The 25,368-nt window shown below is 35.9% G+C and overlaps 1 long non-coding RNA gene across 5 annotated transcripts in view; it reads right to left on the bottom strand.

Moving 5' to 3' along the window:
• Positions 1-1,510: 1,510 nt before the first annotated feature.
• Positions 1,511-25,368, bottom strand: part of LOC111754793 (uncharacterized) — a 190,686-nt gene continuing 166,828 nt past the window's right edge. For 4 of the 5 annotated variants that reach the window (XR_010050528.1, XR_010050525.1, XR_002789464.2 and 1 more), the window contains 3 exons: positions 6,053-6,166; positions 4,700-4,805; positions 1,511-1,828 (listed from right to left, as the gene is read on the bottom strand). This is a non-coding gene — a long non-coding RNA (uncharacterized LOC111754793). Of the gene's footprint in view, positions 1,829-4,699; positions 4,806-6,052; positions 6,167-19,904; positions 20,050-25,368 lie in introns of all 5 variants that reach the window. The other variant, XR_010050526.1, reaches the window with a different exon arrangement.

The raw sequence follows: 25,368 nt of genomic DNA, 5'->3' as shown, positions 1-25,368 counted from the left end.
ATTATGTTGTTAATTTCAACATCATCACAAAGAGCCAGGTTGAATGCATACACTGATTTAAGGCAAATGGACATTTTTATAATATGAGTAATTGTAGCATGCAGTTTTGCTAAACTTACCAATTAGTTACCTCAAAGATTTTATAGACAAAATCAATTCATTAATACAGATTTTATTTCCTTCTCACTTTTTATATATTTTTCTTCCCCAGTTGTAGTGTTCTCCAGGATAATGCTGAATTAAAGCAGTAATGACAGCTTTGCCTTGCTTCTGATCTGAGGGAAAAAAAACAACCTTTTTCATTATGTGTGATATTTTATAGGTTTTTCATGCTGAGATTTATAGGTTGAGAAAGTTTTCTTTCACTAACAGTTTTCTGACACCCTTTATCATGAACAGATGTTGAACGTGTCAATTGGTTTTAATGTATTGCAATAATTATATTTTTGTCTGTTAGTGATGAATTACATAGATTTTCCACTAACAATCAACCTTGTATTACTCTTGTGTACTCTATTTGAGCATGACCATTGACTATATATATATACCTTTAGTATAAATGTACTATATTAGTCTTCTTTCTGTTTTCTGTTGCTGGTAACACAATACACAGACTAAGTTATAAGGAAAACTGATTTATTTTGATTTATGGTTCTGTTCCAAAATGAAAAGCCACATCTAGTGATGGCCTTCCTGCTGGCGGAGTCCTAGGCAGCACAGAACATCACTTGGCAAAAGGCAGGAAGCACACAAATGTGTGTTCTCTAATCTGCTCGCTCTAGCTCTCTCTATCAAGACTAGAGTCACAACTAGATTGCTGCATGAGTCAAAATTTGTTTCTGTGCTTGATTATCATCTCTACATATGTAAGTCTCGGACAGTCTCTAAAGTTACATTTAGCCTATTCACTGGCTCAGAGGACAACTCACTTGAAGATCAGAATGTCTTAAGGTGAGAGTGATCATGTAACTTACATAAAGTCTGAAAAATTTCCACAGTTTTAGTGCTTTTGGAAAGTAGTCATGCACATAAGTGGCACTTACTGATATTTAACTATGTTGAGGCAGAAATCGCCACAAAACGGTCTCTTGCCTAGAGCTGCAAAGGTAAGAAAGGTGATTGTGGGACATCTTTGAACTACTTATACTCACTGTCACTGACTTCTCTCTGAAGGAATAGGTAGCTGAGGATGTTTCGAGACCCACCAGTTTCAGGTGGTCAGCTGTCACTTTGCTTTCCTCTCATGTTTTGAAAGACTGCTTCACTCTATACAGCAACTACTACCATGCATATATTTTGGAGGATAAGGACAAAGACAAGGACAAGGAAGAGAGAATGAGAAAGATAAATGTTTTCCCATTTTCTTGGGAGACACAGTAAGCTGATTTCGTTCTTTCCCTAGAAAAGTTGTAGTCATGCTGTTCAAATACTGTTTAAACCAATCACATCACTTGCTATGGTGTAATCATTCATTAAGGGTGATTGTGCAATGTATCAAAGTAAGAAATACTGTCATTATTAAAGGCCTTTATTTCATTCTGAATAGTATTAATACTAATAGCTGAAAAAGAAAGGGAAGGAAAGACCATTTGAGGACTAATTAAAATAAATTGACTGTTAAGGGGACAGGTTTATTCTAGTCCTTGAAAAAGATTTCATCCGTATCTTTAAAAAAAAAAGGTTTGCAATATATGGTATCCTCAGTTTTCTTCCCTTGATCTCTTGGTTCTTTGTAACAGTTGTTCCAGAGCATTTTACAGCCAGTCTGCAGTTTCCATTGATTTCTCTGTCTTGACAGAAAATACGACCACAAAATATTCTTCTGTCACTGAAATAGCAAGGAAAAAAAAAAACACAATTAGTATTCTTGAAAAAACTGTCTTTAATAAAATAAAACTTTTTGTCAGACAGGAAACATTTTTAAAGGAGAAATGTACAAATGGCTTTTCTAATTCTGTCTTCTTAACAGGATGGATAAGAAACAGACAGTGACCCATAATTTCTCACAGTTGCTTGATTGTTTTGTTGTCATCTTGACATAAGTGGGCAAGAAACATTTAATTGGAAAGACCACCAATACAGTTGGGGTCAAAGGATGAATTTAATACTGTGGTCTGATACACGCAGTGGTGGGAACAGGCAGTGCTGAAGGCCAAGTGTTCCGCTGTAGACATCACCTGACTGTGGATATTAGAGATCTGCATCTCCTTTGCTTCTAGTTCCAAGCTAGATAGAATGGATAGTGCACTCTATCCAACAAGAAGATAAATTATTACAATTTAGTCACTTATGAAGATTCTCTGGTTTTCAGTTAAGAGTGGTATTTTCTTCACTTACTTTTTTTATTCAGAAACTGAAAAGAATTCACAGAAACAGGAGATGAGAAAGACAATCAAACTGGAGTTAATTTGTTTAGTCCCTTCTACTGCAACTTTTCACCTGCTGAGATTTGGTGCAAGTGACAATTACTATAGCAGCTGTTGGCAATTTAGGCTTTTAACTGCCAGGTCAATGTGGGGCATGGTGCTACAGGCCTGTAATCCCAGCATTTGGGAGGCTGAAACAGGAGGACTGTCACAGGTTCAAGGCCAGCCTGGGCTACCCAGTGAGCTCAAGCCAATGCAAATTATAGAGCAAGATCCTATCTCAAAAAAATAACAAAAAAAAAATCTAAATTTTTCATAATGGTGTGTGGGGTTTATATATGCTGCTGTATGACCATCAGCATCATCCTACATATGGTTCATAACAGTCTATGCTTATGCACAAGGAAGAAAAGGCTGCTCCTAACTTCTAAATGATCAGATTTTATGAAGCCAGAAAGTTTTCCTCAGTTCAAATGCCTGCCTTCTTCTTGGTATGTGTAATAGAAATTCAACCAACAGGATTTTTATGTCTGACCTTATTGCTTTAAACTTTGTTGAATAATAAATGTTTTTAAAGGAGAAAAATGTATGTTGTTTGAAAATTTTTGTGTTTAAGACTATATGAATTTCTCACATTCTTTTTTTTGCAATAAACATATAAAAATAGCAGTAAGGAGGGAGGAAAATAGAATAAAATCTTGTAGAAAATAAGTCACAGTCAGAGATATAGCTTAGCAGCACAGTGCCTGCCTGGCAAGTATAAGGTTGTGAGTTTGATTGCTAGTAAAAAAAAAAAGTTACAGACTACAAACTTTGGTGGCAGGATAATTTTATAAAGGATCATAACTAAAAATGATTCATATTAAAATTTAATGACCTTTAAAAATTCACTATGGAAAAGAATACTGTAGGATTATAAAGAAAAAAATCTGCAATTCCACTTCTCATTCTATTAAAACACTACCACTGTGAGGCAGACTATTCTTCCACTGAGACATAATGAATTTAAAGCATATGCCTGGTGGTAGATTGACTGAAACGTTTGCAATCAGTTCCATTATTTACCCACGTTAAGAGTCAAGACTATTTTTCAGAATGTAATGCTAGCTTCCTGCAGGAAACTTGAAAGTGATTATTTTATTAAAAAGAAGGGAAAAGGGATTTAAATGTAGAGTAGCTGAAAAAATGTAGAAGAGCTGTATTACATCTCTCGTGAATCCAGCAAACCTGCTTAGTAAGCAACTTTTTTTTGTTGCTTAAGTTTGAGATTATTGTCAAAGGTCGTGCATTTTTCCAGAAGCTTGAAATAAGATGCTATTTCCCAAGTAGAAATTTGCATAATTGTTTTCTTCTTTTTTTATATTCAAAATACACTGGGATAAATTACTGCTAAGTTCTATGTCACTTAAATCTTTACCCAGCGCCCACTGAGCACTACTCAGGAATTATTTCCATGAAAGCCTACCTAACAACAGGAAGTTTACTCTTGTATCAGACAAAAAGACTGCACTGGAGTACACAGTGAGTGGCAGTGTGTGCAGTGGTATGTGAGTGGGTGAATGCCTTCCAATCCCACTGCTTCCCATGTTCCCGATGGTTCTTATTTTAGGTTTCACGAATATTCTGCAGCCTAAATTGTCTCATTCTTCAAGATGTGCCATTATGCTAATTATAACCTGCTTATAATGGGAAATATTTTTTCCCTTTGGAAATTATGTTAAAATTTCAAAGAGATTTTAATCAAAGTCTCTGATTACTCCTCTTAAACCACAAAGAGATTACTTTAGAACAACTGAAAGCAAAATAATACAAGCCCAAGAGTACAGAGCTCGCTGTCAGTGCTGTGAATACCTTGATCTGCATTTTGGATTAGCCCCTTTCCCTTGCCACAGAGAATCAGATGGGTGCCTCTAAGCAAACTCAAAAATGCTATGATATCTACAAGTCCAAAATTAGCTCTTTATAGAACAAGTCAGAAATGCTTTACTATGTTACCTATTAATAATGCTAATTGAAAATAGAATAATTCTCTGCATTATTCCTTTTATCAAGTTATGTTAAGCACTTTTAGATTATTTATCTACCACATGAAAACTCCTTAATGAGCCCATATGTTCAAGAGGAGTTATTCATTCACTCAGTGTGTGTGTGTGTGTGTGTGTGTGTGTGTGTGTGTGTCTGAATCACTAATTTTAGACACATCTCTGTGGATGTGAAAGGAGTTTAAACTTCTATTAAGTAAAAATTCACTCTGAATTACTGAATAATAAAGGTGTTTAAATAACTAAAATAAAAAACAAAAAGTAAAGAGTTGTTCAGATAATGCATCTTACCTGTGGAAGGTAAAAAGAAGGCATATTATCGCCTATGGAGCCATGGAAGTGGTTAAAGAAGTCTCCAAGGACCACACTTTGAGAACTAATCTTCAAAAAAGTAAATCTGGCAAAACAAGAGTGAGCAGAATGAAGGTGACATAGGCAGACAGTTCACTCTGAGCAAAGTAAGAAGATGGAGAAGTGCAGAATTTGGTGAATTGAGTAAAAAGTGTGTTTGTGCTAGGCTGAAAGGGCCCACAGGGCAGTAGTAGTAAATTACAAATGAAAAAATAGTGCTATTTTCAGCACCAAACAAAGATGTTAAATTCTTTATTTTCCAAATTCAATCTTTTATCCCAAAATCCATGCCATGTTGGAACTTAGGGTGCTGGGAAACCAAGCAACTGGCATGCCTCCCTGGTAAGCAGCTATGGCTTGGGCAAGCTGTGGCCGCGGCAGGGAGAGAACCAGCCAGCATCTCCCAAGATGAGATTCACACCATGTTGGAACTTGAGATGCTGGAAAACAAAGCAATCAGCTTGCTTCCCTGGTAAGCACCTGAGAATTAAACATCCCATCCCCACCCCCACCCCCACTGTTAGCAAATGGGAGCCAGAGGTCTGAGCATCTTTTGGGAGACTGACCACATGCAATATAGCAAATAGGAAGGATTTCCTTCTACCATCTCTTTGAAGGCAAATATTGTTACCACTGTTTTGCTTTGTTCTGAGTAATTGTATTGCTCTATTCAATATTCTGTTTTGATAAGTTCTATAATGATCTGTATTTCATTTGATTTTGCTATACCTAATTGAAAGAATAACTATTGTGACTATTGTGAAGATAATGAGATATACTATGGTACATACTACTGTTACCCTGGTAACCTACTGTGGAGTTCTATACCAATTTCACTACAGTGTCTCAGTTGGCTTTGTTCTGTCTTGTTCTGTTGTTATTTTACTACCTTCAAAATAATAATAATTTTTTTAAAATCCAATCTTTTAGAACAAGAGAATAAGTCTTAGACATGTGTTCCATTGACCTGGAAACGGAATGAAAGGTAAACTGGCTAAAATCCTGGGTGTAGGAATTTCAAAGACTGCTTCAAAGACCAACCAAGAATTAACAACTGATGGAGAAAAGCAGCAGATGCAAAAACTGACAATCACAACGAGAGTTTGCACTTATTGTTTACTACATTATTTATCATTTACTATATGTGTTTCCTACACACTGCACTGGTTCAAGAAAAGGTGATTGGACATAGTTCTCAAAACATCCTATCGGAGAAATTCTATGATTTCAGTTTGGCAGATGCAGAAACTGAGGCACAGAAAGGTTTAAAAAACAATGCCCAAGGTCACTGACTTAGATTCGTCCTTTCCTTGTGGAGTTCCACATTTTGCCTCTTTGGGAATACGATTTCCCTGCATATAACATGGCCATGGGTTGATGATCCTTTCAGGGAGCCACTACTCGTATCTGTAATAAAGAAAAGATCAAGTGGGTAAATGAGTAATAGTCAATAGCTCCATCTTACCTGTAACATCTGCTTACCTCTATAGAAATGCATTAGTAAATGGCCAGCTCCACTGACCAGATGGTAATTTCACTCTTCTCCCCCTTCCATTGTACCTCCATACAGTAAATCAGATACTTCTTTAAGGAGAATTTAATAAGAAGAGTTACCAAACCCATCCCCATTCTGTGATGGTTAATTGTGTTTTGTATGGGACACTGTGGGGCCAAAGATTGGGGCTCAGTAGCAAACCCTTCTGAGTTTCTGTGGACATATCAAATTGACACAGACACAGTCATCACCAGCTTTCAGCCACAAAACCAACTCAACTTTTTAATGCCTAGTGCTCCATTTTAGGAATGCTCAAATTGTGATTTTTGGCATAAATGATTAAGCTGAACCAGTGACAAAAAATGTGTCCCCAGAAGAGGATACATTGCAGGAGCTTATTTTGAAAATATGGAATTATACTTCTAATTCTCCCTAATTCTTAGAGCAAAGTCTGGTGTTTACAGTTATAAACAATGCTAGAAAGACTGACCTTTAGTCCATGTATTTGCTTCTTCGGTGTCATTTTTTACCCTTTATTGTATTTTTTTCTGGAGTTTTTATAGGGGGTTTTGTGTTTGTTTGTTTGTTTGTTTGTTTTGTGTTTTTTAAGGGTCAATAACAATACAGTAGTCTAGGAATACAGGAAAGGCTGGAGAGAAGGAGAATGTCACTGTGAAGTTGCAAGTACCTCTAGAAACTGAAGTAAATGACAGCTATACAGTTTCAAAGGATGGGCCTTAGGCTTGGCAACAGGCCACCCTCAAGCGAATGCCCTGCTTCTAGGGCCCACCTTCAAGCACATGCCTTGCTCTTAGGGACGGCTTCAAGTAATGTCCGGCTCCTAGAGTTCTCACATCTGTGTCCCAGTTGGCAGATGCAATGTAGGAAGTGTATCATTGTCATCTGATAGAACGCATTCAATTCCCAGTAGGGAAAATTACCTGTCTTCACAATACTGCTCTGGATACAAATATATCATATATTTAATTCCAAACACTTATTAACTTGCTTTAAATTGGCCTAATAATAACTGCTTAAAATTGTGATGATGAAACAGCTTCTGCTTTTTGAAAAGCTCATTTTGACAACAGGTTCTTTTTATGCCACTGTTTTTTTATAAGATCATTTATAAGATCACTGTATTTTTCTATGAGATCATTATCACTTAATTGTCAATGACAGCTTCCTTGTGTGCATTTTCATGCATGATGATGGTTTGATTGATTATCGGAATTTTTATCGCACTATACTGAGGAGTCTAATCTGTTGGGATTTCCAAAAGGCATTACCAGAGTTTTCATATTGACTCACTTTAGTTCACCCTGTCACAAACTGTGAGCCATGAAGTATTCTTTTTAGAAAACACAAAGACTGTTGTCTTTTCCTTTTGGGTCCAAAAAATTAAAATTAAAGCCAAATATTTGTGTGTGACTTCAAATAATACATTTCCTCAGCTTCTTACGCAAAACCAGATATGCTCTGAAGAAAACTAATTTAGACCAAGTGTTTTGTTTGAAGTATATGATTATATTTAAAATGGAACACTTCTTTAAAAGACAAAAATGTCAACAGTGATACATCCAAGAATTGTCACGTTCTAGAAAAAAAAAAACCTTATCCTCTTAGAAATCTAGTTTGTCCTTTTCTCCAAAATTATATGACAAACATAAAAGTTACCAGATGTGGTTACTGATTCTCGAAAGTTACCCAATGTTAGGTCAAGGACTATAGGTATGTGTGATCTACATTTGTTTCCCATCAGAAACAGAGATGCTGTGTGTATCAACCTCAGAGTCATCCTGTCCTCTTTGGGACCCTGCTCCAACAGAGGAAAAACACATGACACTGCCTTTGTCCCAGTCTGACCTTTTCTTAAATAATTAGAGAATCTACTGCATGATTTGGCAAGTCCTATCTCCTTACTATTGCCATATCCATGAAACAATGGTAATAATCTAGTCTAATTTTGTGCAAATCTTTAAGTTCTTAAAAGTCACATATTTACTGTGTGTTATTTGCAAAATACAATTTCTAAGTGTTAACTCTGTAAGGATCAGAAATACCCTGGTGAGGAAAATCTTGCCAAGGCAGTGGTTGGAAAACCCTTGGAGAGGAGCTCATGTTTGAACTAGGACTTGTGGAGTAGGTTAAGATTTCATCAGCCTGAGAAGAGAAAGCGGTATGCACACAGGAAAAACAAACAAAAACATGATCAAACAATAGGGGTGGTGTATTCCAGGAATTGCATTTAATGGAAAGGTGCACATACAGGTAGGAGGTGGGGCAGGGTGGGACAGGGAAGGAAAAAATTAATGGTCCCAAATCAAGATTGAATGAAACATAATATAAAGGGCTTCAGCTGCTCTACTAAAGATCAGAACTTTGAATTGAAGGTAGGAAATTATCACTAAAGATTTTCAATTGAAAACATGAAAAAAATCAGACCAGTGATTTAGAACAATTCAAATAGTGTTATAAAAAATAAACATTGGCTTTGAGCCTAAATAAAATAATAGGATGCAAATGTAACCTTTCACTTAAAATAACTTCACAGAAAACCCTATATAAAATGTATGAAGTAAGATTTTCCCACACTTACAGAGGCAGCACCAGATATGGTTTCTGAGAGTGAAAAATAAAAGTGACTGAGGCCAATGATTGCCCAGAGTCGGGGGTGGAGAAAAGTTTTAGGCTTCAGCATAAGAAGAGGAAAATATAACTCATAGTGAAGAAAAAAACCTAATTAATACAAACAGACCCAGAAATGGCAAATGATTACAAAAATATTAGAGAAATGCACTAAAAGTTGTAACTGTCTTCCAAATGTTCAGATGTTGATGAATTAGAGGAATATTTAAGCATGACATATAGATATAAAAGATATTTTTAAGCAGCTATATTGAACTGCTAGAGACAGAAAGAAAGGCTTAGGTAAAAACAAACTACACTAGATAAGCACAGGCACTATCAACGATTCTAAAAACAGAGTAATATACAGGACAAACTCAGATTTATTAAGTTATATTCATCAAATAGATTTCAAGACAAATTTAAATATGGTAGCAAGTATTGGCTAGCACCTGATTGGTTTTTGTTTCTGTATTTCTGAGTCACACACTAGACTAATATTATTGGTGCTATTTGGTCAATTCAGAACTGTAAAAGTTTCTAGAAGGAACAAGCAAAGAAATCAACAGTAAGGTTTTAGATGAAATAGAAATTAATTCTGAATTTCACTGCACAAGTACATATGCTGCAATGTGTGTGTACTTTTATTGGGCCTCATAGACAGCTGTGACAAAATATACTAGCAATTTTCAAAGAATTTTTTTCTGATTATCCTGTCCTCACAGAACCTGCTGGCTATAACTTTATAGGTCACATTACCATTAAGGGCATGATAAAACCTGAAAACTTACATATAAAGGCATGATTCAAGCGGACACTAACTCTACTTACTCATAACTTTTTGGAATACACTATGTCCACGAAAACTGAATAGCCAGAGCAAAGAACTAAATCAGCATCTTAACGATGTGTCTTCCAAGGGATTGCACATAAAAGCATTTTCTCCATTTCTCTCATTTGCATTCACTTTTTCAGATCTCCTGTGCAGAAGAAACACTGATACGAGGTGATGATACCATCATATCTAGGTTATTTATAAGCAGGGTGAAGAACATATACATCCAGGATGGTAGCAATCTTCAAAATACCAACCAAAAGATACACCAGCAAAGCACACTCTGCCCAGCTGAATGAGAGAGATGAGCTTCTTCAAACGCAGTGACATTTAGGGATTCCGCAAGGCTTCCTTTGCTCCAAAATAACTAATCTCCTGCCAACCTAGAGTTCTGCTTGTAGCTGATCAGTTCTAAGACTTGAGTCATTAGAAGCTTAGGTAAATTAAATAAGAAAGACAATGACACACTTCCCAGAGCTTTCTTTTGCAACACAAGCAGTATTCACAGTACAGGTGATGGATCTTAATGTCCAGGATTTGGAAGATGTTCCGGCTTCAAGGAACAAAACCCACAGATGCACCTGCCTTAAAAAATTAGAAATGGTATGTGGTTGCATATAAAGAAATAAAAACATATGGGCACTCTAAACACATACCAAGCTGAGTTCTACTTCAGGACTCAGCAAAGAACAGCCCACAGTTTAAACACAATCTGCCATCTTTTTGTGAATAAAATTTTACTGGAGCACAGATAATGCCATTCGGGTATTACCTATGACTGTTTTTGTGCTGCAAAAGGAGAAATGAGTAGTTGTGACATGATCATTTGACTCACAAACTTAAAACATTTATTATCTGGATCTTTACCTCCCCCCCCCCAAGAAAAAGAGTCTGAACCCTAGTCTTTCTGGAATTCTCTAAGCTCTGCTCTTCGTCCACACGTTGGCCCATCCCTAATCAAAAGGATCACTCAAAAGATGACAATATTCATAGCGGGAAAGAAATATTTTTCTCTTGTCTTTCTGTAAGAACAAGGAAACCTTTCCTAATACATAGAGAATAATTTTATTGACATAGCTTTGGCCCAAATATGTATCACAAACCAATGCATAAATCGGTCACTAGTTAGCAAATTGGATTTGCCACCACTGAGTAAACTACCCAGAATCTACTTTCTAAGACTGGAGGTGGAACAACCTTTCCCAAAGCATATGCCTTTCAGGAAGAGAGTAGATGTCTAAACCAAATACAGACTTTCTGCGGGGGCAGGGAGGAGGCAAAGATAGTTTTTCTGAATGTTGACTGCTACTAGAGGGATGACTTTCAGGAAAGATGGGAGAGCTGAACTTGACTTGGATACTAGGTCCTTCTCCTTGTATTCACAAGGGAAGACACTAAAAAGAAAGGTCTTTATTGAAAAGCATGAAGAGGACTCCAAAGGGGAACTGTTGTGGGAATCAGTGCTAACAATTGCAAGGTTTTCTCCCGCCAGCCTCTACAGAATTCAAAATAACGAATGCCTGCCCAACTGTTACATGAAACTACTCTAAAAATGTAACTTTCCCATTATTTAAAAAGTACCAAGAAATTCATTTCTCTTAAGAAAAATCTCTCCAGATATATCTAATGCTTCTAAAATCTCTTGTTCAAAAATGGTGCATGAGGTATCCTTTCCTACTACCACTGATCAACACTCGTTACATGCCATATGTTAATATATAAAATAACAGCCTCAACAGTTGAGATTAGTGGCTCATGCTTTCACCTCCCTAGGCTTTTTCAGAACGTCAATATAGGAAAATTATCTTTAAGCATTTTCAATGTGTACCTTATCCCTGTTACATGAGAGGACACAGCAAATAGTTTACATACAGGAAAGTCTGGACAAAGAGAGGTATGTTATTTTAAATTGAATAACTTTAAGGGTTTTTGACCTTAAATAACATGTGTAGTTGATACCACCCATTTAGTACTCGGACATACATTGTTATCTTATTAAGGTTTTCAGAAAGTTTTAGGTTCCTTGATAAAGAGTACATGTTTCCGCAGGGTAGATACTTTGTTTCCTCCTGATACACTTTGCCTGTAATGAGTTTTCCATACAAACTGAATACAGACTTCTATGTCTTTTACAATCCACAGGTTTCTAAGGATTTATATTTTAAAATTTAATTCATAAACTTAAATTTAAAAGTTAAGCAAAATTTTCTCTTTAAAACAATGTTAGTTATTGTATCTAGATCACCAGGGTAGCCTATAAAAGAATCCTAGTTTGCCTTTTAAAGGATAAATAATAAAAAAGTATACTAACAGAAAGTTCCAAAGCTTTATATAAGTTCATGATTTCAAACCACAATGAGAGCTCTTGAGTAACAGCATTCACGAGTCACCATGGGAGGAGAGTCTCCACAACAAAAAACAAAACAACTCCAACAACAAAAATCATGGGGGACAATGTACATACATCTCCTGGTTTATTGTGTGTTATCAACATAAACACACCAAAAGTTTTCATCTAAAGAATAATGTTACTTCATACCACAGTGACATATGTGCACCCATGTTTATAACAGCACAATTTGTAACAGCCAGATTTTGGAAACAACCTAAGTGTCCAAAAACTGAGGAATGGATAAAAAAGATGTCGTATTTTTATACAATGGAGTACTACTCAGCTATAAAGAATGATCACATTCAGATATTTACTCATAAATGGGCGCAACTTGAGACCATACTCATAAGTGAAATAAATCAAATTCACATGTATAAACACTGTATAGTCTCCCTAGTGTAAGAAATAGTAAGAGTACATAAGAGTTTAGGGTGATCATGATTTCTCCATTACATTGTTTTGAAGCCTTATAATGATCGCAGTTGTAATGTGTTTGTCCTGGTTTTTTGATTTTATTATCTGTGATGGTATGAACAGCTAATTTGAGGGAAACAAGTCATTATAATAGCCAGTACTGATATAATATCATCTGACTCCAAAGTCCTACCATGCTATTGCTCTTCTGTTTCCATTGGCTCTATCATGTTGTACCTTATTGGATTATATTACATGTGAAAGTATAAACAAATTTCCTATGGAAAATGAGATAATATAGTAGCCATTGTTTTCTGTTATTTGGTTCTGAAACCCTGTAATACTCTCATTCTCTTGAATGTTTTTATACTATTTTGTTATGTTTGATACATAACATAACATTCATATTGTATATGAAATTATACTCAACTATTTCAAAGAAAGAGACATCATGATAGTTACTATTAATTATGGGTTGTTTGCTGGTGAAATACTGTTTTGCTTCCATTGTTCTGTTCTGATCTGCTCTGTTATGCCCTGTTTTGTCTTATTCTCTTTAAAATAAAACAAGAATAATGGTACTATTTTTCACACATTAATATTTCCACTTTGACTAACTTGCCAAAAATTTCACATGCCAGTTGCACTGGAGAAAGGGAAATATAGGAAGGGAGGAGAAACTCTGCTGTCATTGTGTGAGTGTTTGATCATTTTTATACTAGATCTTGTAACCTGAACAACTACTTCTAAGATAACAATATGCAATATATTAGCTAGTATTGCTTTCTTACTACTTTTTAAAATTCTCTATCATTTCTATCCTTTTTTTTTATGTTTTGCTTTTTGGGAATAGAAATAATACAGAATTTCAAAGAAGTAGAGAATTAACACTGGTTAATATAGTGCACATGGTTATCTCAGAACTAGTTGTTCAGGTTACAAAATCTATATACAAAGTGATCAATCAAACAATGACAGTACAAACTGTTCTTTTTGATGAACTAAGAGAGATTAGTAGTTATTCACCTAACATATATGTCAATGCATACATTTATGTTTTCCAACATACATATAATCTTTTCCTTTCTTCCTCTTTTCCTTTCCCCCATCCCAGTAGTTCTGCCCTTTTGAACACTTTCTTTCCGTTTCATTATTTCAATATGTACTGCGCATTTTGGATCTTATTACTCTTCCAGTTTTTTATTATTATTATTTTTTACACTAGAGAGACAATACAATATTTATAAATGTGAGTCTGATTTATTTCACTTATGAGTATAGACTCAAGTTGCTTCCGTTTACCTATAAAAGCCTCAAGATCATCCTTTTTATAGCTGAGTAATATTCCATTATGTAAAAATACCACAGCTTTTTCATCCATTCTGCGGTTGGTGACCATTTTGGTTGTCTCCAAGGTTTAGCTATTACAAATTGTCCTGCTATAAACATAGGTGCATATATCACTGTGACATGACCTTTTCAGTTTTTCTGGGAAAATACCGAAGAGGGAAATAGCTGAGATTGAATGAACCTCCAACCCTAGTCTTCTGAGAATTCTCCATAGTGACTCCCCCAGTCTACACTCCCACCAACAGTGAAGTGTTCCTTTTTCCCCACAGCCCTGCCAACATTTCTTATCAGTAGATTTCTTGATGACAATTCTTCTTTCTGGAGTTAGATGTAATCTCAATGTTGTTTTAATTTGCTCTTTTAAAAATAAAGAAAAAAATAAACATACATTCTATAGTTCCAATGGGAGAAAAAACAATAGGAGGAACACTTTACAATGTATCAAAATACTAGAGGACAGTATTTCAAAATGCTGGTATACCCACTAAAATGTATCAGCTATGAACAGTTGAATTACATTGGTTTAAATTCTATTTCTAAAGTCTTTAATTAGAAGCCATCTCTCTTACACTTAAGAGTCAATTCCCATGACCACTCAATGAATTTTTCTTCTCAATTTGCATGGATAACTTTTCTACACACAGAAATAGACATCATTATCCATAGTTTGCCTCTGCCTAGCAATTCAAAACTAGTTCTTAGAGTAACATTTTTAAGCCATGCTGAAGAGCAGTAACTTACTTCCTGGAGCCCCAGCCATTAGCATAATTAATCAAAAATGGATAAAAGAAGACATCATATCAGTTGCTTTCCACAATATGCCCTGCAATGCCTTAGCATTTCTTGCTAATGAAGAAAACAGAAATTTGCTCAACCTTGCTCCTCAATTGGATTTGAATCAGAGTTAATTTCCAGTATCCAGATTACTTAGACTTTAAAATTTGCTCAGGGCTGATTGCTTTCCCCCCAACATGTTTAATTAAAGCATGCAAAACAAAATTAATATCTCGGTTATATTTTCTATACACTCAAACTCCATCTATAAATAATAAGTATGTCTAGAGGAGGAATGTAGAGTAAGACCAGGAAGGTGCCCAGATTGAGCAAATAGTTACAAAAAATGCTGCCTAGAAAGAGTAGAAACCATCAAACCGGGCTGGGAAAGAGCACTTGGAGGGGATGGAAAGAGTCGCAGGAGAACAAGAACATGAAACTACAAAGTAAACTTCAAAAAGAAGGAACAGTTACCACCAATAGTTAATCACATAACATGTCCACTGCATTTAACAATTTAGAAAGTTATTGGTAACATGAGTGAAAATTGTGTCTGGTGTAGAATTGGGGAACAAACCAAAAATACAATGACTTGGATAGAAAATAAATACACGTACTACTCTTGAATGTAGTTTCAGATCACTAAGATGGCCTGGATTTCTTAAGAATTTACTCAGGTGATATTTGCCATATAGCATAGAAATTTACCTTTTTGGAGTGAGCTACTCCCATTGATTCTCTTAGCTTCAAGATAAGATGCAATTAAAACTTCCATACAGTGTAAAAATAAACTAAGAATGATCACTGAAGATTTATATTCAGTAACATTCGCAAGGTTCCTTTCACAATGAAAAATACGTGCAAACACTCTGAATTGTGAAATAGGTTATAAAACAGTAATTATGGTACTGCCAAATTTTATATTCAAGATATCATAATGTATAAAGATAACAATAAATTGCCTATCACCAAACTGTGATAATCTGTCTTTGGAAGATATCAAGCATATTTTTCTTTTTGTTGAAGAGTTTTTTTTTTTTTTGACTTGTGCTATTTTAAGATGATTCTAAGCCGAGCAAATTAAGATCTGCTCTAAGCATGGAAGGTAATGAATATGTAAATTAGCTTGATTGTAGTAATCATTTCACAACACGATGTTGTATACCTTGAATGTATAATTTTATTTGTCCATTATATTCAACAAAAATAAATAAATTCACTTTGTACCCTTAAAATTACTGATGAGGTGTAGAACAGTAAGCTAAAAAATAAGAGCACTCATTTTATCAGTCCAAGCAACTCAAGAAAACATGGAACCAAACCAGTATAAGAAAAACATTGGGTTTCTTTTTGATTTTGATGTGGTGATGTTGGAGTTTGTTGTTTTTCTTTGATAATAAAAAAATGAAAATCTTATAATAAGTTCATCTATAAGTGGCATAGCAGAACTATAGTATTTTCCATCCAGAGCATAGATGTCATGTTTCTGGAAAAATATTTTTCAAGATTAAACATGTATCTTTTCCCAAGTTTTGTCACTGAAGAAAAATTGGTTAAGAGGCGTGTAGGTGTTTCCTCAGAATAAACTATTTGCATCCTAACAGGACTAAGAGCCACTGTTGGTCAACTTCAGACATTTCTGCTCCAATTTCTTTAAAAGTCCATTTGGTAGAATGAATTTTTTTGTTTAAATACTTAAAATTAAATTTCATAAGTTTATATCTTCTTTTCACAGTTGGGTTTACAACTGCATATTAAAATCTTTTAAGTAAGAAAAAACTAGGACAAAAGATGCCCTTGCTCATTTTTAATACTGAATTCCTCAAACAAAAAGACTGTGCATTAGCCTAAACAATACATCTTTTCCATACTGTGCTATACGCATAGACTCTGCTCGTTCTACCATAATCATGGAAGTTTAGAGCTAAGAAATTTAGAAACTGAAACAAAAGAGATCTTCCTAGTCAACAGAATAATCCGTAATCAGAGACTTTAACCGGTCTAATTGTCATTTCATTATGAAGTCCATGCAATATTTAGTTTCAAATTTCTAACTAGAGCCATATGGTAAATGTCAAAAATGACCTTCTGTCCTTTACAAAAATGAGATTTGAATGCTATGTTGCAGAAGCATCTCTTCTGGGAATACAAAGGTTGTAAGGCACAGTTCCATACTTAAGGTACAGATTAGCCAAATGGAAAATAGTCAGTGAGGGTAAATGGAAGACCATTTAAGCAATCTTTGCTATCACCCAGGCACGAGAAGAGTAGGGTCAAGGTCTGGGGCATATGGAAATTGACAAATAAGAAGAGGAGAAAGATGTGGAGCAGAAGTGTCAGTAGGATTAATCCCTGAGTGATGTATATTAGGGATGGAAAGGAAAGCAACTGAAAGCATAAATTACAGCAAGATTGAAAGCATGTTGAAAAGAAATATGGAAACCCAAGGTAGAACATGAGCTTAATTTTAAATGTACCAAGTTGAAGGGAGGACAACCAAATTATCCAGAAAAGGGAGACATGACACTGAAACTCAGAAGAAAAATACATCCAGAGAAGTCATCCATCTAAAAATGATGTTCACATCAAAAAAAAAAAAAAAAATGGATGAGCAGGAATGAAAGCAGGAATAGAAGACAGATGAGCAAAGGGTCCCTCTAGAAGCACCTGAAGAAAACCATTTTGGGTTGCAAATGGAATTCAGTTGGACACAAGAAACTCCTTGCCAAAGAAGTATAGGTTAATTTATTATTGCTTCAATCAAGATAAAAGGACTTTGTTGGGGATTTAGCTCAGCGGCATAAGCTCCTGCCCAGCAAGCAGGAGGTCGTGAGTTTGATCCCGAGTTTAAAAAAAAAAGGGCTTTGAATTCCATAACTCCATATTGAAGAATATGCAAACAGATACTATTAATAGAACTTTTTAAATGAGGATGACAAATTGATAATAAATTAAACATTAGAGTAACTAATGACAAAATGAAACCTGGAAACACTTCTAGTATGATTATATTGTTTTTAAAAAATAGTAAAAAAAAAATTAAAATAAATAATTAAAAAGGAGTCTTTTAATAAAAGTTTCTCACTTTTATTTTTATTTATTTATTTTTGCTACCCAGAGTACAATAACTTGAACCTGAATATGAAAGGCCTTGTTGATCATTTTCCCTTTCTATCATGCAGGGTTTCCATTTAAAGTAATGTTTAAAATATTCCAACAATAATTTGTTATTTTAAAAAACTAAGTGATGAGCCAGGGATTTAGCTCAGCAGCATACGAGGTCTTGAGTTTGATCCCCCGTACAAAACAAAAAAACAAAATAAACCTAAGTGGTGTGAGTCGTGAGTGTGTGTGTGTGTGTGTGTGTGTGTGTGTGTGTGTACATGCATACACGTGTGCATATATGAAGTCCTCTTGACCCGTAGTCAGTCAGGTCAGCAAGAAAGAAGGACGGTCTCTAATGGATAATTTTCAAGGCACCTTACTACACGAGAAAATGGTAAGGAAAGGAGGAAGCCACAAGCCCTTCTTTTCATATCCTAAATTACATTTAGCTTATCCCCTTGACCTACATGGAAGAGAACTAAAGGGGAAGCAGAAATAAAAAGAACTGAGACACTATATCCCTGTACTTCCTCCCCACAATGAATGGAGACATTATGTTGTACTGGAAACATGTACTAATACACTTGTTTTAAAAATTTTTTTAAATTGTACACATACATTTTCAAGAGTGATGAGTCCTTTGTTGATTTTGTTTTTTCTTTTTCTTTTTTGTTGGTACTGGGGATCGAACTCACAACGTAGGCGCTTATGCCGCTGAGCTAAACCCCCAGCCCCCATGAGTCCTTTTTCTTCCTACAAAAGGAAGACAGAACATCCATGTATTAATATTTTCTACTTTAGTTTTAGAGAACTAAAGATGCAATATAGCAAAACAAAGGTAAAATGTGTAGTACGGGGAGATAACTGGGATGAGTGAAAGGAGAAAAGGAAGGGGAAAGATTAAAATATATATATATATATATATATATATATATATATACAAAAAAATCGCTAAGATAGTTATACTATGGATTTCTTTTAGTTCATTGAAAAAACCGTTTGTGCTTATATTATTTGATAAATTATGCATACCTAAGTCTTATAAACTCAACTACTTCAAAGTTAATTATATGTAATATATTAACCATTGTTAATTTCCTATTATCTTGTTTTAAAATTCTGTATCATTAGTTTTTATTGTTTATATTTTCTCTTTAAAGTAAACAACAGTAGAAAGAGGTTAATGTATAATGTATAATTGTATAATGTTCATAAAACTGGCAACCTTGGGATACTTTCTCAAATTGGTAAATACATGCTCACAATGCCAAATAGAGTTTACAAACTATTTCTCTCCTTACCACATTTTAAAAATACAAAACAAAAAGGCCTTACATATTCTTGGCCTTCTGGAGTAGAAAAAAGTACAGTAGTGAGAGACTCATTCAATGAGGACCCAGGAGTCCTTGACCTCCAAAGCTGCCTCATCTAAGCAGTGGTGATGATAAAAGCAACAAACACAATCACAGAAATTGGCAGCTGCTAACATCCATAGGTTATTTGATATGCATCCCCAGCAACACTCTTAAATTATTGGTAATAATTGAGATCCATGTAAATATTTAGAACTGTATCTCCACCTAATTAATTCTCCATGATGTTAGATATTACTTAAATCATCATTTTATAGGTGATAAAATTCAGTTAAACAGTTCACTCAAGATCACAGAGATAATGAGTTGTAGAATGAGATTTATATCCAAGCCTTTTTGCCTCCAGAGCCAATTTTATTGGCTGTGAGAAGTTTTGTTTCCTTTGGGGCTTGTACCTGTATCTCTAGTCTGATTCCTGAATATTCTACAACCCTACTTGGACGTAATTTAAAAGTGTAAATCAGAGGATGGAATCAGTAAATATGATCAGTCAGAATTCTTTACTCAAAGAAAATTCAAACACCACTAAATTCGCTCATTTTTTTGCAGTGAGAATTAATTTGCAGGTGGTCAAGCATGGATGTACTCACCATAACTGTGCACAGACCTAACGTCAGGATTTCACTGTCGCTAATTGAAAATGTAAAAATCTATCCCCTCTAATCAGAAATGCAATATATTTTAATTGTATATGGTAAGACTGTAGCATGAGGCCAGAGCATGGTAATGTGCAACAGGACCAGAACCACTGCGTACACTTACCAACCACGGAAACTTACCAACTGCAGTGCAGAACAGCAACACCTGATCCTGACCCGAGAGCAAGCCAAGCCCCACACCAGGTACCCATCTTCTGATATGAGAACACCATGATGAGCATGGCACCTGATGCCAGTCTTCCAGCGTGAGGTAAAGTGGGCCCACCTGAGTAAACCACGAAGCAGACAGAAAAGGACAATACTAATTGACTGTGAAGCCACTGTCCTCTGGTTCTTGCAGGGCAATATCATCTTTTTCCTTCAAAGCATCTTTTCTCCCTGAGCACTTCATTTTGTTTTTCTTTTATTTTTCTTATTTCTGCTCTCAAATAAATGACAATCTCTCATGTCCTCCAATTGTTGTGATTAAGCCATTGATTGGGACAAATAACCTGGAAAACACTGCTCGTCCATAACCCATCAAATAACAAGATGAGAAGCTTCAATGTAATATGTACCATAAACAAATTTCTGAAAAACAAATTTAAATCTAGCCTCTGTCCTAGTTCTTCTCTCATTGGATTTCATACAAATTACATTTCATCCTGTACTGGGGGGAAACAGAGGCCCTTAAATGAAGCCATGTGAAAACAAAATATACATTAACAAATCAAATGAGAATAATACTTTTTTAAGGCAAACCATTTGAACTATGACAATGGACAAGATCATCAAGTGTCATCAAGTTCAAACTGCAACTAAATCAAGAATTTCCTATGCCACTTGCTGTGTTTGTGGTGTGGTATCAAAAGATGCTGGCAGTCTGGCATACTGTCTGCCTATTCTGCTTTGAAGACAGCAAGAATTCGTGCTGAATAGTATTTGTGTACTTTTCCATTTCCTGTAAGAGATCTTCAAAGAATAGCATGTAGATATAATAAGATATTCATTTATTTATACATTTCCTACCAAGTATTTTTCTCCCTAATCTACTTTAATGAACAGTTCTTCTGGAGAAAAGAAGGCTGGCCATCTGGCAGACACAACCCAAATACTGTTTAGCTGGAGTAACTGAATATGAGGATGTGATGGGAAGAATAAGATTTTGCTGAACAGAGCTGATCCTAGTCAGCAAGTCTTGGCTAATCAGCAGTTAATCCCGCTTCAGCTGCATGAAGCCTCAAGCTAGAAAAAAACACTAAGACTCTCTCAAGCACATAGGAGTCACCTTCTAGAAACAATGACTTCATCTAAAGAGGAAGCCTGTGCCCTTCAACTGTCCAGCCCTACCGGGGCTGTAAATTGAGCCCCTATTTTGCCACCTGGGCAATCCCAGACTTCTTTGCATGCCCCTTGGACAGCGTCCCTGTTGGCTTCCAGCTGTCCTGGCTCATGTTTTCCTAAACATAGTACTACTTTCAAACAGGCAAGGGTGACTTTTAAGTCTCATTTTTAGGACAAGAAGACACATTGCTAGCGAACACAGTCTGAACCCAATTCTTGTAAAGCAAATGTTTTTATGGCAAATGCACATTTGATTGATTTAAATGTAATTGTTTCTATGGGATACTTACTGTGCTAGAGCTGTGCTGCTGGAATCAACTGCCCAGAAAACCATTTCTCTCATCTGGTTTGATGAAGTATTTTACATTTAAGCAACATTTGAGAAAATTACTAGAACCTGGGTTGGCAATGTAGCTGAGTGGCTTAAGTGTCTGCCTGGCAAGTGTGAGGTCATGAGTTTAAGCCCTGGTACAAAAAAAAAAAAAAGCTAGAATTTTTTTAAAGGAGGAACTAACACAGATTTTTTAAAAATAACATTATGTCTTACTTTTAATTATGAGGACCAAGTACTGTTACCTACTTTCAGGTTTAATTCCTTGTTCCTGAGAAAATGACACATGGAAGTCTGAGAGATTATCTGAACTCAGGCCTGCTGAGTCAGAACAAGTAGCTAAACAGGATCCACAAGTCAACTGTATGCATATTAAATCTTGAAGACATTGATTTCTTTTCTTTATAGCATTACGTTTTTGCCTTTCAACTCATTTCATTGGTTTTTTTTTTTAAAGTATTATATGTCTCACTAATTGTGACAATGCAGAGAAAAGGGAACCCTAATACACTACTGGTAGAAATTATATCAGTAGATATATTAAGTAGAAAATCTAGAAATAGAAATGCCATATGATCCAGAAATTCCACTACTGGTTGTGTATCCACAAAAAAAAAAAAAAAAAAAAAAAAAACTGAAGTGCATTCACACATGTCGGCCTGCTCAGGGGGGCTACAGGAGAATTTTGTAGGTGAGGTCCACAGGTTAAAGAACACACATGTGCAAGAGATAAGCAATAACAGCAGGCAGCATGGAGCAGAAAAGAGCACAAAAACTGCCTATATAATTCTTATTCATGTTGTTATCACCTATTTACATTCTTACATGCTAACTTTACTGGTGCATGCGTAGTTGTCCAGTGCTGAGTCATGGTTGTACATTGTGCCCTACTGTCCCCTGCGCTGACAGCAGGATCATGTCCTCATGTTCTCCAAGCTGTCCAGTAGAGTCCTTACCTGTCCCAAGCTTTGACTCAGTCTGAGCAGTTCACACATTTTTATTGCAGCACTATTCGTAAGAATCATGGTAATGAATCACCCTAGATATCTACTGATGAATGAATGAATGAAGAAATGTTTAATAAATGTACCATGGAATATATTTAGTTATAAAAACAATGAATTTCTCTCATTTGTACATTGGTACAAATAGATAAAACTAGATATTAAATGAAGTAAGTTAGAAAGTTGAGTTTTCACTTTTATATGGAAACTAAAAAAATTGACTTCATAGAACTAGAAAATAGAACAGTGGTCTCCAGAGCTTGAAAAAGTTGCAGAAAATTTAGAGGTGAATATTATCAGTAAATATAGGGGTGCAATTGGATAGGAAGAATAACGTCTAATACTCCACACAGCATAATAGAACTAACTTGACTGAAAACAATTAATTGAGTATTTCAAAATAGCTAGCAGAAAGGATTTTGTGTGTTTCCAACATAAAGAAATAATAAACTTCTGAGGTGACAGGTATGTCTATTTCCCTTACTCAATTGTTACACATTATATACATGCATTAAAATGTCACACTGGCTGGGCATGGTGGCACACTCCTGTAATCCCAGCACTTGGGAAGCTGATGCAGGCAGATCATTGCTAGTCTGAGACCAGCCTGGGTTACAAAGTGAGTCTAAGATCAACCTGAACCGCATAGCAAGACCCTGTCTCAAAAAGACAAAAAGACAAAAAAAAAAAAAAAAAAAAAAAAAAAGAAATGTCACACTGTACCCTATAAATGTGTAATTGCTAGGTTTCATATGAAAATAAAATATGCATTTAATACTACTAAGTTTTTGATAAAACAAATCAAACAACATAAAATTGTATATGTAAAAGCTTAATAATCACCACTATCCTAGTCACTTGGGATTAATGTTGAAAATTGAGTATCTGTCAACATCTTTTTAAGGTGCTGTTGCAAAAATACATATTCACATATCTGATAAGTTTTGAATGATGAAACAATATTATTTTTAATCTTCTCCAGAATGTTGACATTGACATAGAGGCTGTTAACCTAAATTAGTATCATCTGCCTTCTTATGCCCAAGCCACTTGTCCTATTCCCAAGGTGTTAATGGACATTTTCACAGTAATCTGTATACAAATGCCAACCTCAGAGCAGAAAGATAAAGAGGAAGAAAAAAGCAGAATAGATCTTCAGGTTACAAGGCCAGCAGACTTTGTATGTAATATATTTCACAAGATGCATGTGATTTGAGTACATACAACTGTTTATTACCCCAAATTATCACACCATGATATTCTTTCTCCATGTTTGGCAGTATTGACAGTGATGGAAATTATATCACTTGATTCAGAGTACATCATAAGCATAAGTTGCCCCTAAGATCAAGTGACAATGTTAAAAATTCAGGAAATGGCTTTGTTGTACATTCACAAATTCTCTTGAAGCAAATGACACATATTACTTAGGCATCTATAAGGAATATGATAAGAATAATAACCATATCAGGAAATGAAAAGTTATGAACTATACAAGCTCAAGCGGTAGCACAAAAACCGAGAAACTCAGCTGGCAGCTGGGGTGACTTCGCACCCCATCCCAAGCCCCGGGAGACTTTTAAGATCATCACTCCCAGAGCTCAGTGACCAGCCCAGAGCCCAGCCACACTAGGCTGTGCTCTGCAAGTTTCAGGCCTGCCCAGGACACACCCAGTGACCTCCCAAATCAGAAAACTCAGCTGGCGGCTGGGGTGAGTCCCCATGCCATCCTGAGCCCCAGGAGACTTTAGATCATTGCTCCCAGTGCCCAAGGACCCACCCAGCTCCCAGCTACACTGGGCTATGCTCGGCAGGCCTGCTTCAGGCCTGCGGGCCGTGCCCAGTGACCTTCTTTCAAACTGGGAAACTCAGCTGGTGGCTGGGGTGAGTCCGCATGCCATCCCGAGCCCCAGGAGACTTTAAGATCATCACTCCCAGTGCTCAAGGACCCGCCCAGCTCCCAGCCACATTAGACTAGCCTTGGGAGTTTTGCAGCCTTAGCAGATTACGCCCAGTGACCTTCTTCAATTACAGGAGTTGAGAGCAGGTGAAGTGAGTTCCAGGGCATTGGTCTTTGCCCAGGAGAGCTTTAGCCCATCATCCACAGTGGTTATATGCCTGCCCAGGTACCTGGAACACTGAAGGTGGCATGGAAGGGCCTGAGGGCCTGACAGGACCATGCCCAGCAACCTCCATTCAGTCCCAGGAGCCTAGGGCATAGGAGATGATTTCCAACACATTCAGGGGAAGCCTTGGAACAACACTTGAAACACGGAAATATAGGAAAATTACAAAATGAAAGACCAAAATGCAATCTCAAAACCCCAGCCCATCCCAAGAAAGCCTAGGAGCCTTGTACACAGAAGAAAATATATACCATACACCTGAATATACCTGTAATAATAACAACTGAAATAAAGAAGCAACTCCAGGAAGCTTTAAAGGAATTCAAACTACAAATAATCTTCCAGGTAAAAGAAGAAATGATAAAGGTCATGAAAGAGATGCTGAACACATCTAAAGAAGACACAGTTAAAAAAATTAGAGGAACAAAACAAAAAGATAGAATCCCTAGATGAACAATTTAAGAAACAAACAATACATGAAGCAGATTCAAAGAGATATACAGGAAATCAAAAACTCCATCGAAAGTTGTAAAAACCACCTCAATGAATGTGAAGATAGAATTTCAGACCTTGAAGACAAGATTGCAGCTAGGGAACAGGAAAGGAAAGATCTTTTAAAAATAACAAGGAATCAGTAAATAACAATTCAACAGCTGCAAGATGATGCAAAAAAAAAAAACATAAGACTGATAGAAATAAATGAAAAAGAAGGGAACAACACAAATGATATCAAGAGGCGATTCACAGAAGTAATAGCTGAAAATTTCCCAAACATGAGAATGGAAACTGATATTAGGATT

Source organism: Cavia porcellus, unplaced genomic scaffold (genome assembly GCF_034190915.1).
Source record: "Cavia porcellus strain 051 isolate PalLab524CR breed Dunkin Hartley unplaced genomic scaffold, mCavPor4.1 scaffold_11, whole genome shotgun sequence".
Classification (NCBI taxonomy): domain Eukaryota; kingdom Metazoa; phylum Chordata; class Mammalia; order Rodentia; family Caviidae; genus Cavia; species Cavia porcellus.
The sequence above is the reverse complement of the archived record's forward strand: the minus strand, read 5'-3'. Positions and strand labels throughout refer to the sequence as shown.